The following is a 20,489-nucleotide window of genomic DNA, read 5'->3' on the forward strand; positions in this document are numbered from 1 at the left end:
ATATATATAATTTTATTAATCAGTGTCATCCCAATAAATTCAATAAAAATTATATTATTCAATACATATATATGTTACCAATTCAGATCTCTCTCCTAACTCTTAGAGTTCAGTTGCCCCATGAACTGCTTTTGCTCAAGACCTCATCATTTCCTGTCTGTTTTACTACAGCAGTCTCTTGGCTGGTCATTAATTATAATCCATGTCTTTACTGTGGCTAAGGTAAGATTTCTGAAAAAAAAAATCAGTCATTATCCTGAGAAAGAGACTTCAGGGACTCCCCTTTGTCTAGCAAATATAAATATACTTTTCAAACTCCTTAGTTGGTTAGTGTATGAGGCTCTTCATGACTTATTACTTCTCCAATGTCACCTAAAACACTTTTCATTTTAAACTCACAGCTATAGCTGTAGAGAATTCACTTCTCTTTCCTAAACACTTGGAGCTCTTTCTTACCTCTGAGCCCTGTGCAGCTTCTTCTGCCTGAAACCTTCTTTCTTCCCTCTCTATCCTCTCTTTTTTGACAACTTCCTGCAGCTCAGAGGTTTCACTCCATTCACCCTGTGGTTTATTCTTCCTCAGAACTCAGTTAAGTGCTTCTCCAGTGTGCTTTTGTAGTCCCAGTTCACCTATCTTAGCATTTAATCACACTGCGATTGTTCTTGTGCCTGTCTCTCTGCCCACCAAGCCATGATCACCTTGAGAAAGGACTATCTGCTCATGAGTGTAACCCCAGTACTTTATAAAAATGACTTTTGCTATGGGTATGTGTCTGAAGGAAATGAAATCACTATGTCAAAGGAATATCAGCATGTGCATGTTTATTACAGCATTATTTACAGTAGATGAGGCATGGAAACAACCTAAATATTTATCAATGAATAAAGATAATGTGGTACACACACACAATGGAATATTACTCAGCCATAAAAAAGAAGAAAACCTCACCATTGGAAATAAGATGGATGGACCTTAAGAGCATTATGCTAAGTGAAACAGGTCAGACAGAGAAATACAAACACTGTATGAGCTTATTTAAATGTAGAACTGAAAAGGAAAAAAATGCACAGAAAAAGAGATCAGATATATGGTTATCAGAGGTGATGGATGGGGGAATTGGATGAAGATGGTCAAAAGGTACAAACTTCCAGTTATAAGATGAATAAGTACTAGAGATGTGATATACATCATGATGACTATAATTAACACTGTTATATGGTATAGTTGAAATTGCTAAGAGAGTAAATCCTAAAAGTTCTTATCAAAATGAAAACATACTTTTGATATTTTTTTCTATTTTTATGTACCTATATGCCATTATAGATGTTAACTATACTTAGTGTGGTAATCATTTCACAATATCAGTCAAGTATTCACGGTGTATACTTTAAACTTATACAGTGCTATATGTCCATTATATCTGAATAAAACTGAAGTAAGCCTGACCTGTGGTGGCGCAGTGGATAAAGTGTCAACCTGGAAATGCTGAGGTTGCCGGTTCAAAACCCTGGGCTTGCCTGGTCAAGGCACATATGGGAGTTGATGCTTTCTACTCCTCCCCCCTTCTCTCTCTCTCTCCCCTCTCTATAATGAATAAATAAAATCTTTTAAAAAAAAACTGAAGTAAATGACTTTCATACCTTAATTTAGGTCTTAACATTCATCCATTCATCCAGGGACCATTTTTTGAAAACCTGTTGTTTACCCGGCTCTATAAGAAATGCTGGCAATATTCTGATAAGCAAGATAAAATGGACTGGCCTTCATGAAACTTACAAACAAATAAACAACCTTGCTATTCTTTTTAAAGTTGTTCATTCATCCCTTATTCAATATGCCAGGGTCATTTTAAAGAGTGATCTTCCTATAAATCATATCAGTTACCCTTCTATGTCCTGTGCAGATTTGGTTCTTTTAGAAGATTTCTTGCAGTACTAGACATGCACTTAGTGCTAAATGTATCCCTCCTCTCAGTCTCACAGTAATTCTATAATGTCAGTACTGTTATTCTCTTTTACATATGAGACATCAGAGGCTTGCAGAATTTAAATCTTGGGCCTGGAAGTATCAAAGCAGAGTTTCAAACCCAGAGCCCAAGAGCTTTACACTAAGCTGATCAAGAAACTCGTTGTGTCTTCATTTTAGGCATGGGTAAAGAAAGCTCAATAAAAAAGAGGTAAACACTGAGCCCTGGAGGCCTGACATTACACATCTCCTTCCAGGTGACACCAAACATTTATCAGACATCCCAATCAATCTCCCTGGTGGGCAGCCCACTTTTCTTAATCCTGTCCACAGAACATTACAAAGGCCTCACTAAATGCCTCACAGAAATTAGTATACACCTTATCCATGGCACTCCATCTACAAATCCAGCACCCCTGTGGCAGGGGGTAATGGGCTGAACTCCAGGCCTCATAAATATCTGTCAAATGAATGACTGACTTGACTTTCTTTCCTGTTCTGTCTACTGCATCCACTAATAACTTGCAGCTGCATAAATGTTCAGTGCAATTACCCTTTAAAATCTTAGATGTGCTACCTCAGGGATAGTATGAATACAAAGCAAAAGCTCTCTTTAGAGACTAGATGACTCTCCCATGCAGGAATGTACAGAGTTGGGTATGTTTTAATCAGCCTGCTGTTTGCTACAAGGAAAAGGTCTTTGAAATCATGTGCTCTTTAACCAGTACTCATACTGGGGTGCTGAGTGGCAGACTGGTGGGACTGAACCGGCTTTGTTGAGACTTGTTTCATCTCCAGAGAAAAGGGGTGTCAGTCAGCCTTGCCTTGGACAGTGGTCTGAGAAAGAGAGACCATGTGACAGAGGACTGAAAGAGTTGCACCTAGAAAGAGTCCGAGTGGGACCAAGTCCCCACAGTGGGGGACTGCAAGGTTCCCAGCCCAGTTTTTCACTTGCTGCTTGACGCTGCAATCAGGAGGAATAATGGGAGGAATTTATTAAAGACGAGATTATTGAAAACAGATTCTTAACAGTTTTCCCCATGGAGGTTAATGGCCTCTTGTTTAAAAAAAAAAAAATGAGTCACGCAACACTTGTATATAAAACTCTCTCTTTAAAAGAAAATAAAAAACTTTGTTAAGCAATGTGATAGTACCAATACAAATGACACCTAGTAATTGTTAAGTTGTAATTTTAGATATAAAAAAATGCTTTTCCCAAAAGTCTATATATCAAAAGAAAAATTTTGCATTGATTTTGATATACCATTTGGTATTCAATTCAATTTGCAAAAAAAAATAAAGTTCATAGTACTATGAATTTTCCTAGGACAAGGCTAGTGAGGAACAGGAGGCTGAATTGAATAACCTTGAAGAAAATAAAATCCCTTTGGTATTACCTCTTAGCATGTGATCTCCTTTGTCAGAAACTAGTCCAATTTTAGTCTGATCTCAATCATAAGGGCCTAATTTATAGAAGAAATATCAGAATAGGACTTCATGTAGTTAAAGTTTTTTTTCATGCTTTCTTTAAACAAAATCTGAATTCTCCTTTATGTTTAGTTGCCTACTGATTATTCTGACACTCCAAAAAAGAACAATGAATTGACCCCTTTTCTTCCTCAGCCTGTACTACTGAGAGCAATAGCCATTGACTTTGGTACGTAGCACTTTTAAAAGCTGATTCATACTGTATTTAGTTTGTCTTTCAAAAGACCACTGTGTCATGTTAGATTCTAAAATATAGTTATAATTAAAAATTTAAAAATACACCCTTGTATGTAGTTAAATCTCTCTATATTTATCTGATCATTTTGAAATAGTATACATTTATGAAACGGATAGAAAATGCCATCTATAATTGCACTGCATTTCAGTGACTATTGGGGATAGAGAATTCTTATATAGTAAGTTGATGTGGACTTTTTGGCTCCCCAGAGCTTATATAATCATTATTATAAAAGAAATTTATCATTTTGTTTTTCATTAAGGTGTAGTACTCACCACTATATTACCTACTGGACATTTTAATTAAGACCTGTGGTCAGGAGAGGTATTGAATGTAAACTGCTTAACTTTGATTTCAAAGTTCATAAAAAGTCTGGGAAATTCATCTTGTTTAACCTGATTTCAATTCTGTCCACATCACTAAGTTAATGATATAATGTATAACATTTGTACTTGTAGAACATGTTTCTATAGTTTAGAGCAGCAATTTTCAACCTTTTTCATCTCCTGGCACACATAAACTAATTACTAAAAGTGTGTGGCCCAGCAAAAAATATATATTTCTTGCCAATTTATAAAGAAACCAGCCTCCTGGAGGGGTTTCTCTGCAGCCTGTCTGAGGTAGGAACAGGGTGTCAGAAGCAGGGGAGACTGTTTGGTGAATTAACTCCATTAGTGCTTGCTTACTGGCTGGGGTGGCTTAAAAATAATAAAAGAAAGCTAATGATAGAATGTATTTAACATTTATATCTTTAATTTTAAAAATCAATATTCAGAGCTAGTTTTTCTTTTAGAACATAAAATGTCTTCATGTTTATTGAACTTACTGGCTGTATACTTTGCTGATATGGAAGTAGTTGCAGCATTGTTTTTCCTACTGAAGGAAGAATTTATAAATAGGATTGATCAATATCCATTGTGTGTTATTCTTTTAACTGGTGACTGAATTGTCTTTCACTTGTTGAAAGTAAAAACTTCAATGTATGATACCTCTTATGAAATACATAGATTTTTAAATATATATATTCCAGACTGAAATATAACATTAAATAGAGAAACTCAATCGGTGGTTAATATATTCATTCATTCATCCATTCAAATACTCCACCAACCAGCATTGAGAGAGGGCCTACTATGTGTCCAGAACTGTCCCAATAAGGATGTTTTGAACATCCTTTCTGTCCCAGGAACCATGCTAGGCATTTAGAATATGAAGTGCATAAAGCACAGTCAGTATTCTTAAGGAGTTAAGGACGTGTGTGACTGACGAAAGTAGGGATGATTAACCAGTGGCTGGTTTGGTCAAGGCAAAGTCCTGGAGTTATGGGCAGTGGTCCCTATCACAATTGGACTAGATTACTTTTATTCCATTCCTTGAACCCGGACTACTTCAGACATCGGCTTGTTTGGCAAATGGCAACAAGGGATAGCAGGTGAGAGAGTCTGGAAAAGAGTAGGGATAGAAATAGCCTAGTAAGCCTTCTTCTCATGAAACCGTGAGCAAACTCTCCAGTCAAAGGGAATTATTCACACTATTAAAAAATAAAATTCAACTGGCTTTATTCAGCGATTCATGAATTCAGCAGCATCCCATCTAGCAGAGGGAATGGAGCTCTGATGAGCTGTACAAAGTGGAAGGCTTTCAGAGGCAGAAGGGGGCAGGGACAGGGAAAGAAATCACCTTGTCCTTCCTTGGAAGACAGAAGGGGGTCTGTCAAGAGGATCACCTCGCTAGTGCTGACCAGGAAGGTCCAGGTCGACTGGTTTAAGATGACATTCCTGGAAGAGGCTGAAACTGCAAGAAGGTTAGGTATTAAATCTTGGTTTGGTGACCTGGGCTAAACACAAGTGACTCTGTTTTGGGCCTATTGTCTCTTTGTTAAAACAACTCAAACTCACAAAACTCTTGGGTCTTCTGTTATATGTCTATATACCTATATCTGTATATCTTTACATGTCTGTCTGTTTGTCTTTGACTGACAGCTCAGAACTTAAAGAGCAAGTGTTTCAAGAGGTGGGAAGTGGAAGAGACCAGTCTCTTAAGTCCTTTTTTTCATTCTGGAAAGCTAATATCTCAGAGAATAATTTTTAAGCCTTCTTTAAAATGTTCCTATCAGTCTGGCTACCATGCCAATATATATAGCATACTTTTAGAACCATATGAAATTCCAAATATAATATAGTATCAGTGACTGATGGCACTTTCAGTATATTTAAAACAAAATAAAATGTACCATTGCATTAATTTCCTGATTTGAACCGTGGAGAAACACACCCAAGTAATGTTGCCATCAGTAGTTGCCCCTTGGTTACCTTCCCTAAACAGTGTGCAGTGTATTTTACAATTCATTGTTAATAAAGGAAAGGATTGTTTTTATGGAATGCTGGCTAGCTGTTGTTTTCACTGGTAATGTACGTTACCTCACATTTTTTAAATAATTGTAATGGATTAATTATGCATGAGTACTCTATGTATTATGTATTTAAAGAAATAGCTATAATAAGTCCTGACTTTCTAAGCTACCCAGAAATAACTCTCCTTTCATCACATTTATAGTGCATATGTGAGTGTATATGTGTGTGTTAAAATAACATCTTCACACATTACTAGTTTCAGTAGGATAAAATTTCAAGGACTATTCCCTCTAAAGCTTTTAGGTGGGAGAAGATGAGAAACTGGGCAAAGGGGAAATTTTCATCTTACTATAGTGTATCACACAATTAGGTACTTTATGAGGGATTTTATGTTTTCTACTAAAATAGCCAACATTGGACATTTTCAGAAATAGGACATTGGACTGATCAGATCATCGGTCAGTTCTGCTATGGTAATTTCTGTTTGCCTAAAGAGGATGATGTTTGCTTGATTTGAATACATGTCAGATAATAAAGAGTATTCTTTGTTTAGAACTCTTGAATCACACCATGCTAGAAACAGCCACATTACAAGATGTCTTACGTGTCAAAATCCTTCTCTTTCAAGGGCTTCAGCAGGGAATTACTTAACGATGTGAGAAGATGTTCATAGTATGTTATGTGGATAAAAAAATAAAGATTATAGAGATTAAATAATGAGAGAAAACAAGGCAAACAATCTGATTGGCATTGGGAATCCAGCAAGCCCAGTCATATTTAATAACTAAACAGAAACTACTCTGTATTGCTTTAGTTTTCATGATTCATTTTTATTGTTTTTCTTAATGCATTAAAATTGGAATGTTACTAAGTTACTAATATCTTAACAACCTAACAAATGTAAGCTTAGCAGACAAGAAGGTAAGTAGTTTTTTCTTCTTAAAATGTTATTCATAATAATAAATATTAAGACAGACATTTTATCATTTGTTGTAACTTTAAGTTTCTTTCTGAAGTTACTTATTTTTTTCTGATTGAAAGTAAATCACAAGAAAATGTAAAAAGCAAAAGTGTAGGCTTGAGGGAAAAAGAGTTTAGTAAGTCACTCTTTGTTAATTCAAGGTTAGTTTATAACAAGTACAAATGAAAACTGACAAATATAATTCATTTAATTGTAAAGAAAAACAATCCTCTTCCCAGTAGAACATAAACATGCCTATTTTCTCTTTATTTTATTACACATAATTCACACAATTGATTAATTTATAATATGATATACTGGGCTAATAGCCATTCATATTTTTGCTAACTAATCTATCTTACTTTATAAAACTGGCACATGTATGAAAATGGTGTGCAAACTGAATATTCTAGCACTTCATAGAATGAGTCATATAATAGTGTACATAGATTAACTTGAGTTGCAGACCATTGCAGATTTTAGTCTTATGAATGTTTTCTCTGTTTTTTCTCCTAATTTACTTTTGTTAAATTTAGTGATTTTTTCCCCTCAAATTTACTGTTCTGTTTTGATCTGTATATAGGATGTGTGTGTGTGTGTGTGTGTGTGTGTGTGTGTGTTTAAGTTTATTCTGGCTGTAAAGTTTAGTTTATAATTTTACTTTCTACAACTTACTATGGAAAACATTATAAAGATTTGTAAGACTGATATCACATAAGCTTTTAGCTTTTTTTCCCTGGATCCTGAGGTCAAAGATCCAGGCTTTTTGGAGCTGGTTGAGGTTGAAGAGATGCACCGTAGAAAGTGATCAGAGTTTCTGGTGCTACGTTACTACTAAGACTAAATCTCTTGGCTCTGGCTTGCCTCTCAATTCACAGCACAATTCTTTGGGAATGAATGATTTTATAAGTGGTTTCTCACCATAGAAAAAGGACTCACTTAAAGGGAAAAAAAACTTTAAAAGATATCTGAGTTGTAACAACTGCAGTTAGCACCAAAAATACTGCCTTTGTAACATAATGGTTCAACATAATATAAAGCCTTCAGGTCTTTACATTGTGAATGGGTTTGTCAATAAAGAACACATTGTTAGTGTGAAAAATGAAGCCAATATAGAATTGGTATTAAACTTTAAAATTCTCTAATGAGTTTTAAGTTCTTCCTAGATTTTCTAGTTAATGGTGTATGAGTACTGAATTATTTTGCTATCCTTTATAAGGGGGTTTAAAGTTTCATTTTGTTTTGTTTGTCTTGACGTTGAATGTTAATGACCAGATTCCTGGTCAATCACAAGGCAAATATATAATTAACATCCAATAATCAGACCTACTCAGAGATGGAACTGGTAGGATTAGCTGAGTTCTTCATCAGCTTTTCTATTCCTAGAGATACATGCAATGTTATTTTAAATAAATTCTTTTTATCTGGATTTTACACTGAAATAATCAACCTGCTGCTGGAAAAGATTTGGGTTCTTATTGTAGACATATTAGTTTTTGATATTCTGAAACAGTTTTAAGAGCATTTCTCAGTATAAGCAATAATTTTCACAACGTCTACTAACTAGAGGACTTGGACCACATTTTAATAGTTTTTCAGGAATACACTTCCCCTCTATCTTTTCCTTTTCTCCTAAAACAACAGATTCAATGCATAGGAAAGAAAGGGAATCCCATTGTGTTATAAACTAGTAACTTCTTTTTGTAAACAGACAGAGGAAAAACACTTCCAAGAGATTATCTAACTGTCTGGAGTATAAAACAAAGATGGTGTTTCTTTTATGACATAAAGAATAACAGCAAAGACATCTTAATTTATATGTTATTTCATAATTTAAAGGAAACTTTCCTGGACATAATTTTATTTGATTTTTGCAAGTCCTCAGTATTTTTTGTATTGGTACTCCCATTGTAGAGATGAGAAAACTAAGCGTTCATGAGGCCTTGCTGGTGGCGAATGACAAACCAAGCCTAGGAATTATGGTAACCTGCAATTCAAGGATACTGCATATTATCTTGATGCTGATTTTAGTTATAACGGAGTCATTATGACGACTCAAAACTGGACTAAAAATTAGAATAAATGAAAATTAGAGTTGGTATTTTAAGTAAAGCCTAAAAAACAAATATACTGAAATCTAGCTTTAGGTATTAAAATAGCATTCATATATATTAACTATATGTTAATTCTTTGTAGCTTCAAGACGAAAGAAGTAAAACCAAAGAAACAGCATGGTTTTGGGAGAAAAGTATTTAAAAGTCCTTGAATTCTTGTTACAAAGTATCTAAATTATATTATTTTTTATATAAAAAAAAGATGTTTAGGGAATGAAGCTATACTTGAGAAACTTTTAGTTAAAAGATTATTTTTCTTTGTGACCTTCCAGGAATAATCTATAAGAGATTGCTATTCCAAATTCAGTGAGTCTTGGCACTAAGTGTTCCTTGGTTCTTGCCTTTAATCGTGGAAAGAAAGTGGAAAAGAAAGGCCGGGGAATGGTGGCAGGAGAAAGCAGAGAGAGGGGAAAAGCAAGCAAGCAAGCAAACTGGCGAAAGGACAGCAGTTCCAGGTGCACCTGGGTGGGCCAAACGGAGCATTCAGCAGAGTGTATTACCATCAGCCTGAATAATTCAAGCTTTCACACCACAGGAAGAGGCTTTTCAGGGGGAGGAAAAGTCGCCATAATTAAACCTTCCCCGGGCGCAGGGAGGCAGCTGTATCCTCCGATGCACCAAGGAAACTGGACATGGCCTAATAGCCAGAACAGCTAGGCTGAGGCGCAGCACCGTGTGAGAAGTCTTGGGTTTATTTGGGTGTTCTCCAATTATAAAGTCAATTCTCTGGACACCAGCTCCTTTTACATATTAATGGCCTAACCCTTGGCATATGGTAAGAATGCAGGATTCAACTCTGAGACCGATTGACAAAGGAATTGTGAGTTCAAAGATGCCTGTGGCTACATATTACATTTTTGAAAGGTGGCTTTCAAAATAAATAAGAAGATGAGATTTTTTTTTTGCATGAATATGCACTTTATTTTAGAAAGGTTATTTCTTCACTCACTATCTCCTATCTTCACATAAGATACTTAGGGGTTTCAAAATATTATATACACACACAGTTTCTGAATATGCTAAATTTTGAAAATAGAGATAATTCCTGTATATACACACCTTTCTATAACAAATCTAAACACCTTCTACTCACTCCTTTTCAGTGTTCAAAAATCTCACTGGATTTAAATTTATTCAAATGCCGAGACTCATCAGCACCTATTTTTCCCTTTGGTAGAAGGTATTTATTTTTCCCTTTCGTGCACTTCCTATTTGCAATCTCCTGCCATCTCCCAGATGTCTTCAGCAAGGGGGCTCCTCACCATGCTTGTTTTCTGAGTGTTGAATGTAGCAAAGGGCCTATATGAAATAAACAACATAGTGTATTCCTTGAGGCCTTGCCAGACTGAGAAAAACTAAAACATATTGTGGCATTCCCTTTGGGGCTTCACACCAGGCTGAGGCTAAAGAAGGTGGAAGAAACGGGGAAGCAGCGATATCTTCTATTTCATCCTTCCTTGCTGACAGCAGCGTTAGAAGCGTACCTCTCCCTTCACGTTTTATTTCCCACTCCCCCACGCTCCTGAACATCAGTTCAATGCTGAGCTGTTTTCCAAGTGGCCACAGGGGATTGGAAAATAGAAATGGAAATCAAGGAATCTGAAGTCTACTTTCTTGCTCCAGGGAAAAAAGTTCATTTTTATCAAGCTATTTAAAAGCTGTCCAGAAAGCTTCTGTGGCCTTTCAAAGGAACTCTTCATTACTTTTAGGACAACGTTTGAAACGTGTATGATAAAACTGCATTATACAGGACTGTCATTCCAAGAATTAGATCCCATGTTGTAGGACTTCATTGGCATACTTTGTAAAATGTAACTTATTTTAAATCAGGTATTTTAATTAAGGGACATGGTACCCCGTTAGTCCCCATATAATTTTCACTACTGATTAAAAGATATAGTATAGTAAAACATATCTTAGAATACATTTCTTTTTCCAAATTCCCAAATTAATTGATATATGAACTCTCATTTTTATGCTGAAAATATGCTTCTAAAAAGAACTTGGACAAATTTATAAGGCTATGGTCTTACTTCAAGGAGCAGAAATGAGTGGCCTCAATGCGTAACCGCAAACCCAATGACCTGAAACTCTTACATTTACGGATTGCACTGTTAGTCTGATGATGATTAGACATTTTATGATTTTATTACTTACCAGTTTTTATGATTCCTAAAGGCTCTGTCTACAGCCTGAAGCGCCTTATTTTGGTTTTAATGCTGAATTGTGAATAAGTAGGTCAAATCATCTTCAAAAGCATACAAATTGAAATCTGGTCTCTGAAGGCTCACCCAAAAGAGAAAAGATGGACGAATACCCTTTCCCTAAATTCTCTTCTTCTCTCTCTTACACACACACACACACACACACACACACACACACACACATCTGTAGCCTGGAAAACTCCCACTCGCTTCAAGGCTCACATAGATGTCATCTCTCTAAGAAGCCCTCCGAGGCCAGTTTGGCTGTCCTTCTGTATCTTTTCCTAGTACCAGGGCCATATTTGTGCTTTGGGTTTGTTTACCATTCTGAATAGTAAGCCCACCCTTTGCTGTTCTGTGTGGGCACCCTTCCCTCGCTACTCCAGGGATGAAGAATGACTTAACCTGGTGTTCCTACCACCTGCACTAGTGTCTGTTGCAGAGCAAGTTCTCAGGAAATATTTGTTGAATGAATGAGTAAACTGTTTGAAACCAGTTAATGCAAACTCTCTCCCGACTTCTGAAAGGTAGCTAATCCCCTCCCATCAGATCATGGCCTCAGTGCAAGACATGTGCCTTATTTCTGGTTCACCTACCCTGCCTCCTTCCTTCAAGGGTAAGTCCCGCCATACTAGGCAATGGCCTGACCACAGTAAAGACATTCTCATAAAGCAGTGAAATGGGGACAGTCTTCAGGAGCTAACAAGGGTCAAAACTGCCCAGAATGAAGAACATCCCTTGTTGGTGTTTTCATCATGTAAATCTCGCTTCAGTTGCACAAATATCCGGGCCAACTTTGTCCTACTTTGTCACCACATAGTCTACATTTGGAACCTTGTATAACACAGAAAGCACAGATTCCACCTATTTTTCCCTAAATAGAAAGAACATTGAAATTATGCTTCCATTGCAGAACCCCACAGTGCAATTTGCTGCTCCTTTTTCCTCTTGTACCAGGTAAAAAGCAAGCAGGACTTACAGGGCATTTCCTGAAGCAGCCCTTTCACATTTTAGTATCATTATATATCCCATCTTGCTTTCAATGCAATGCTGTCAAACATGCAAACACACTCCTCTAAATATTGACATAGGTGTTGATTTTTCTTCTAAAGAAGTATGAACTTGGAATACTCCTGAAGTTTTAACATACCTAAGCAGCTGTAGATTTCTTTGTCCAATTATTAACTAAAAAGATAGGTTACTTCATGTCATTAAAATTTGGTATCGATTAGCAGTTCTCTAGTGCACTGCATATTTATCGAGGTGGAATTGATGCAGTGAAGTAGACACACAATAAAAACTTGTTTTTCTTGTAGTGATTAATTCTTTACTAAGCTTCGGAGTTTTTCCTGAGTGGTGAATTATGGATAAACTGATCTTGTTAGTGATATCCTGTCATATGATGTAGAGAACACATTTCCATCTGGTTTTCATGCATATGTGCATGAATTTTTTTGCAAAGAAATGAGAATGTTTTTCTAGCCTTTGTCTTTTTTCATGTAAATTAACTCTCCACTCACAGGTTCTTTTCAGTCCCTGTCCCTGTCTGTCACCTCTTCCTCAGCCATGTGCCTTCTCTGTCCCCGGGCCACAAACTGCCTTCAGCTTTCTAGTGGAAACAGGTATTATGGAATATGGATACAGCTGATGGACAATTAAAACCTTGGAGATTTGTTATGAGTTTATGGTCTCTCACTTCATCAGATTTTTAAAAAATACTGAAGTATCAGTATTCTAAAAATGAATATAAAGATGCCTCACATCCCTCCCAAATTGCTAAATTCACCTCAATTTTACTTTGTTTTATTTTGCTACATATTAGGGAGAACATTTTTTATTTATTTTGACTCAAACCTTGTAAGGCTGTGGGATTTACAAGCAAAAAAATACAGAAAATGTTACCCTTAAGGCAGAGAAATTAGCAATAGTGACGAGAAGAAGAATCATGCTTTAAATTGCCTACATTCAAGTTCAAGAAATAGAAGAATTAAACAGCAAGGATTTCTATTGATTTTGACATTTTTTTTTATTATAGCACAGTGTTCACATATGGAGCTATATAAATCTCATAAGAATAATTGAGGAGCACATGTAAACCTGCTCTTTGCCCCTTTTGGGTCTCTTCCCTTATGACTTAACCCAAATATCGGGAAGCAGCTGTCAGTCAAGGGTGGCTATGTTTAATCATCTATTGTTTCTCATACTAACCTGCCCCTCTGGAAGCCTCTTCCAGGTGGCCATTATCAAAAGTAAGAAATGAGAGCCACAATGCTCTCTCATCAGTGATAATTAGGGTGACCTTTTCATGTTTGGAGAATTTTAAAATATATTTTAAAACATTTGAGTACAAAATAAATTGTCTTATTTTTCTTTTGTAATTAAAACTGCTACCTAGATAAGGCATCTTTTAATGGGAGCATTTTTGCTCAAGAAGGGGTATAAGAATAAACCTCTGGAACTAACCCTTTCAAAATATTCTTGCATAATGTCTGCATGTGGCTTTTCCTTAAGTCACTGAAATTTCTACATGTGTACTCAAGCATGGGATAGTGTAGAATGAATTCCCTTATCAGGAACTGTTTCCTGCTTTCCTTTGCTTCTGAAACATTTTGTGCAACAAACATAACCTAGTTTATTTCATTAGATAGAAATGATAAAATTGTAACACCAAATAGGAAAGAGAAAATAACTAAGATTTGCATTTATACAAACAGGGTTTCATTATTGTTATAATTACTATTACTGTTTGTATAACTGCTGTTTTAAGCAAACACATATCCTATGGTTTAAAAAAAAAAGGCAAAAGTAACAGAACCCATTTTTCTTCCTTTTCCTAAGGAATTAATTCAAGATTCTTTTTTTAAGCTCTAATAATGTGTTGTCCTTATTAGGGCTGGAAGTGATTCCGCAAATCTTTAAAATGTCAACTCAAGAAACCGTGGCTCCTAGGGATTTCTTTATATCTTTTGTCTTGGTCTTAAAAGAAAACAAACAAGCCTGATGAAATGGTGGCCCAGTGGATACAGCATCGACCTGGGATGCTGAGGACCCAGGTTTGACACCCCGAGGTCACCGGCTTAAGCATGGGCTCATCCTACTTGAGCGTGGGCTCACTGGCTTGAGCATGGGATCATAGACATGACCCCATGGTCACTGGCTTGAGCCCAGAGGTCACTGGCTTGAGCAAGGGGTCACTGGCTCAACTGAAGCCCCCTATCCCAGGTCAAGGCACGTATGAGAAGCAATCAGTGGACAACTAAAGTGCCACAACTACGACTTGATACTTATCTCTCTCCCTTCCAGTCTGTCTCTCTCTTTCTCTCTTTGTCTCTCTTGCTAAAAAAAATTTTTTTAAAAAAAGAAAACGAATAAAATGGCAAAAAACAGTCTAACTGCAGACGTTCCCTCTATTAAAAGAAATTCAAACTGGGAAAAGGTCAAACTAAAATAGGTTGTATTGATGTTTGTTTTTTGCCAAATGCACCTTTCCCTTCATATCGTAGTGCTTTAACTAAAGATTTGTCCTAATGATCATAATGTCTTTCAACAATATCTAAATGGACCCCATACTCAACAACTTTCCATTCCATTATTTTCTTACATAAATAGAGACGGATATAGAAAAAGTAAGTATTTCATTAAAGGTGAGCTAAGTGAATCAAGTAGGAATGATGAAACAAATGCCTGTGTTTGAAATATGGGCCTTTTTCTGCCAATCAGACCCCAATCTTAACTGTAGGAATGTCCTAAGTTTATGAAATGTGGGCTATAATGAGGAAATTTGAAAATGCAGTAATGAGGTAATTTAATGTATTTCTTTCAGAAATTTTTACCAATCTTTGAGATTTTCCTCTCTCTCTTATCTTTTGGAGATTTAACTGTGGCACATCATGGGACGATTGCCTAAGTGGAATTTGTACCAGTACAAAAAGTGCTTTTTCTAGATGCTTATCTTCTTTAGTTATTAGAGAAATGCAAATCAAAACTGCAATGAGATACCACCTCACACCCGTTAGATTAGCTATTATTAACAAGACAGGTAATAGCAAATGTTGGAGAGGCTGTAGAGAAAAAGGAACCCTCATACACTGTTGGTGGGAATGTAAAGTAGTACAACCATTATGGAAGAAAGTATGGTGGTTCCTCAAAAAACTGAAAATAGAACTACCTTATGACCCAGCAATCCCTCTACTGGTTATATACCCAAAAAACTCAGAAACATTAATACGTAAAGACACATGCAGCCCCATGTTCATTGCAGCATTGTTCACAGTGGCCAGGACATGGAAACAACCAAAGAGCCCGTCAATAGATGACTGGATAAAGAAGATGTGGCACATATACACTATGGAATACTATTCAGCCATAAGAAATGATGACATCGGATCATTTACAGCAAAAGGGTGGGATCTTGATAACATTATACGAAGTGAAATAAGTAAATCAGAAAAAACCAGGAACTGCATTATTCCATACGTAGGTGGGACATAAAAGTGAAACTAAGAGACATTGATAAGAGTGTGGTGGTTACGGGGGGAGGGGGGAGAGGGAGAGGGAAAGGGGGAGGGGGAGGGGCACAAAGAAAACTAGATAGAAGGTGACAGAGGACAATCTGACTTTGGGTGATGGGTATGCAACATAATTGAACGACAAGATAACCTGGACATGTTATCTTTGAATATATGTATCCTGATTTATTGATGTCACCCATTAAAAAAATAAAATTATTAAAATTTAAAAAAAATTAAAAAAGAAAAAAAGAAAAAAAAGTGCTTTTTCCTTTATATCAGCTGTCTTGCATAAAAGCATGAGTTACCATTAATTAAGATGATACTTCATATTTAGTCTCTCACTATGCCAATATTTAAAAGTTAGTTAATTCCTTTAACTAATAAATACATACAGGACACTCTATGTACACGGCATATGAAGTATTCTAAGTACACTCAGAGAAAGGCATTAATTATAAGCACAATTTGCAACATATTGTACCTACTGTAGGATGTCCAAAGGAATAAAGACCCAAGAAGTCCATTGTTTTAATCCAAGCTCTGTCAGTTTTGAGATGTGTAGTCTTGAAAAAGTCACTTAATTTCTCTCATCTTTGGTTTTATAAAAGAACTGAAATAGATATGAGAGAGGATCCCAACTTTCCATCTACTTTTGCCACTTTTTCTTTTCTTTTGGGTGATTTACGTCCCCAAACTTGTGAATTTTGACTAGCCAATAAACGGTTCTCAGAAAAAACTTTTCAAATGATTATGTGATCAAAGCAATGACTCCACAGCAGAGGGTATGAAAACAAGAACAATGGCCAACCTCAGTTTTCATTAAAGTTGAAAACTGCTGATGCCAAAACCACAGGAACTATTGTCACTCCCAGAAGTCAGCAAACAGTAGCTTTTGTGCCAAAGTTTTTGTACATGTTTGTTTTGTTTTGTTTTGTTTTGGTGAGACAGAGAGAGAAAGACAGAAAGGAAGGGAGAGAGATGAAAAGTATCAGCTCATAGTTGAGGCACTTTAGTTGTTCCTTTCTTGCTTCTCATATGTGCCTTGACCGAGGGGCTCCATCCAAGCCAGTAACCCCTTGTTCAAGCCAGTGACCTTGGGCCTAAGCCAGTGACCTTGGGCTTTAAGCCAGTGACCTTTGGGTTCAAGCCAGCTACCATGGGGTCATGTCTGTGATCCCATGCTCAAGGAGGCAACCCACGCTCAAGCTGGTGAGCCCGTGCTCAAGGTGGATGAACCTGCTCTTAAGCTGACAACTTCAGGGTTTCAAACCTGGGTCCTTAAGCATCCCAGATCAACACTCTATCCACTGTGCCACCAGCTGGTGAGGCAAAGTTTTTGTACAAGTTTTGTATAGCCCAGGACCCTTTACTCTTTTAAATGGTTGAAAATATTAAAAGAAGAATAATACAGAGAAAAGTAGGTTTACAGTTGTATGTGAAAGTTTATTTTTATATTATCTTCTTTCTATATATATAATCTCACTTGTTTTGTTTCAAGAGCTCAAAAAATTATAGGAGGCAGGGACCACAAAATGGCAGGCACTATGAGAAGAGGGAAAAGAATTCAGGGAACAGGCATGGTGAGATGGCCTCCATGGTCAGTTGAGAATCAATACTCTCCATGCCAGAATTGAGAAGTATAAACAAGTAAGGTAACAGGGAGCCAGATTTTAGTTACCATAAAGAAGGACTTTTTAACAATTAGAGCTGTCCAAGTGAACTTTGTCTTATTAGGTAATAGAGATATTTAAGCAAAGGCTAGATATCATGTCTTGGTGATATCTGAGAGGAAATTTCTATTATGAATTATATTGAGTTCTCTGCTTCTCAGTCTGACGCCCTATCCACTACACCACCACCTGGTCAGGTTTATTGTTAATTCTTAATAACCTGTTCTTGGAAATCTAGCTTAAATGTCATTTACATGACTATTTTTTCCCCTATAATGAGCATAAGCTTTCTTGCTTCATATCTAGGGGTCAAAATATTATATTACGATAGACACACAGACTTAAAATTTCAGAGCCAGAGAAAGCCTTCCAAATCACATGGATATCAACATTTTGAACAAAGAAAAAAGTAATGCTTAGACAGGCCAAGTGAGTTGCCCAAACTCACACTTCATAGAATTTCCTGGAACCCCATTCCAGAGCTGTCACTCCAGTACATGAAGTCTCCTCCTGCCTATCTAAGTTAATTTAAATAATTTTTTCTACAGTGTTTCATTTCAAATATTTAATATATTTCAGTACTGTAGAATAATATTGGATGACCAGAAGCATGAATCAAATTGAACCAAAATGAAATTTTATAATGCAGGCCCAAAATGTAATTTATTTTAGCAGTTTTTCTTAACACAAGTCTAAAGATTTTAAAATGGACTTTTAAAAGTTTCTTCTTCTATTTTCACTGAAATGAAAATCAATAGAATCATAATGCTTTCATATAATGGTTCAGATGAATGTTTTCATTTGCAATAGACTAATTAAATTACTGATTTTATCATTATAACTTGGCGTATATTAGCAAAATTGGCCAAGTCTGCCTCATTAAGTTGCATTTGAGAAGTGCATTTATCCTTTTTCTGGTTTTCTAACTCAAAATACAGGAATTCTCAGCCTCATGTCAACTTTTCCTGACACTGTTCACAGACCACACTGGTGCCAGACGGTGATGGTGCCACCACAGAGAATCTGATTAGAACTCAAAAGCTAAATAGTATCTGGTTATGCTAGATCAATATTAGAACTGGAGGGGGCAATTTGAGCTTAAGCCCAATGTTCAAACTGCCCTTGACCGACAATGGAATCAGAGATGATAGCCAAAAGCGAGTGATTGCTGGGTACACATTAAGTCCATTATCGAGTCAGTGAAAGTGACAATGTGTGCGTCACTCTAGCCCTCTGGGCCTTGGTTTTGTCATCTGTAAACTGAAGGGTATGGACTCTATGATCTGCAGAGATCATCCAAACTAAAATTATATTAATGATTCTATGATAGCCCCTGGGGTGTGCTGATAACCAGAAATTATATGGGCAGCTGCCAAACAGCACACATAGCTAAATGGACTCTCGTGTATTTCATTATTATTTAATATTCTTCATCTTTCTAAGGTTTCCAGTCTTGCTCCAATTACTAGAGAAAATTGAGTATGTTGGGAATAAGCTCAGGATGCCATATGGTAGAATCAAAGAGGAATATGGCTGTTACTTTCTAAATACACTGGGTGCAGTGGTTCTTCTAATTTTATGGTTTCATCCTTTGAGAATTTGATAAAAATTATAAACTCTCCAAGAAATTACACAACTGTCCAAATTTTGCTTTAATTCAGAGAGCTCATGGACCTCTCTAGAGCCATGTCCATCACCTCTGAAATATCCCTGTTTTGATGAGTGGTGTATATGTGGTGGGCTTTTCAAAGCATTACCTTGATGTGATAGAGCATTAGTTTTGGAATTAGCCTTCCAAGCTTTGTTTCAAAGATATGTCAGATATAGGTAAGATAGTTAATCACTATGAGGTTATTTCACCTATAAAATCAGAAGATAATACCTTCTTCACAGGATTGGGATTACACGAGAGAGTAACGCTGCATAACACTATATTTGATACAGAGGCAGTAAACAAATCTATTTTCTAGTTCCAATAAAAAAAGTATGGCCAGTATATAGTTCAGGTGAAAGTTTTAGATAACAACTAATTAAATTTTAGAATTATAAACTGTTAAGTATCAGAAGGTAAAGATCTAATAACCTATAAAATTCTTAACCCTTACCATATAGTTCTACAACTTGAGATACTGAAGAACTGGAATGAGGCCTGGGAAACATCTTAAGAGCCCCACCACCTCCTCTCTTTAGCATATTCAGTGACCTTCAGTGGTCTGGTCCGTCTCCAATGTGGGGCTTCATTCAGTTCATAAACTGCCTTGAGCACCAATATCCTGTCTCTTACTTATCAAAACCCATGTATCCTGCATTTACCACCCTTAGTGCCTTATATTTTTGACAAGAGGTGATATTTATTACTACCGCAGCAAGAGGAGGCAAGAGGAGGAAAAGATTCCTCCTTGCCCAGTAGAAGCTCAGCTAATGGGAGACTGCCATAACTCAGCCAATAAAAAGTCACTATACTTCAAACTTTGGTTCCTCCAATGAACTCTTCATTTACAACAGCCCCTCCCTAGTCCATAAAAGAGCATTCCTCCGCTTTGCTTCTCTGGACTTGCATGTTCACCACTAGACCACATGCAGAGGTGAACTAAGGTCAGTTGAGACCCTGGGCACAGAAGAAAATATTGGACCCCTTAAAAAAGAAACAGACAGAGAAAATACAAATACATGTTAACCATATTTTTAAATAAAGAATATTATGCATTATTAATGTTAAAATTGCACATATGAAACCAAACTTGGTGTCATTAGAAAAAAGTGTAAAGTTGGGGTTTTGCAGGGCCTTTCAGAAGTCGGGGCCCAGGGCACATGCCCGGTGCACCTGCTGTTAAATCCGCCTCTGACCACGTCTTGAATTGCAGTTCTATGTTGCTCTCAAATAAGACCATTGTGCTGGAGAAATATCTGGCTATCTATTGTTAAAGGTCAATACCTGCATAATGTTGGGAAAGGGTAAGTGGTAGATATATCTTATTTGTAGC

At 36.5% G+C, this 20,489-nt stretch overlaps 1 protein-coding gene across 7 annotated transcripts in view; it reads left to right on the top strand.

Moving 5' to 3' along the window:
• HS3ST5 (heparan sulfate-glucosamine 3-sulfotransferase 5) overlaps positions 1-20,489 on the top strand; it is a 309,400-nt gene that overhangs the window by 44,470 nt on the left and 244,441 nt on the right. The window contains exon 2 of one of the 7 annotated variants that reach the window (XM_066373420.1): positions 109-222. The exons of the other annotated variants lie outside the window; for them this stretch is intronic. The gene's annotated coding sequence lies outside the window, so the exon portion shown is untranslated. The remainder of the gene's footprint in view (positions 1-108; positions 223-20,489) is intronic. 7 annotated transcript variants of the gene reach the window in all.

The sequence above is a fragment of the Saccopteryx leptura genome, chromosome 3, assembly GCF_036850995.1.
Source record: "Saccopteryx leptura isolate mSacLep1 chromosome 3, mSacLep1_pri_phased_curated, whole genome shotgun sequence".
NCBI lineage: Eukaryota > Metazoa > Chordata > Mammalia > Chiroptera > Emballonuridae > Saccopteryx > Saccopteryx leptura.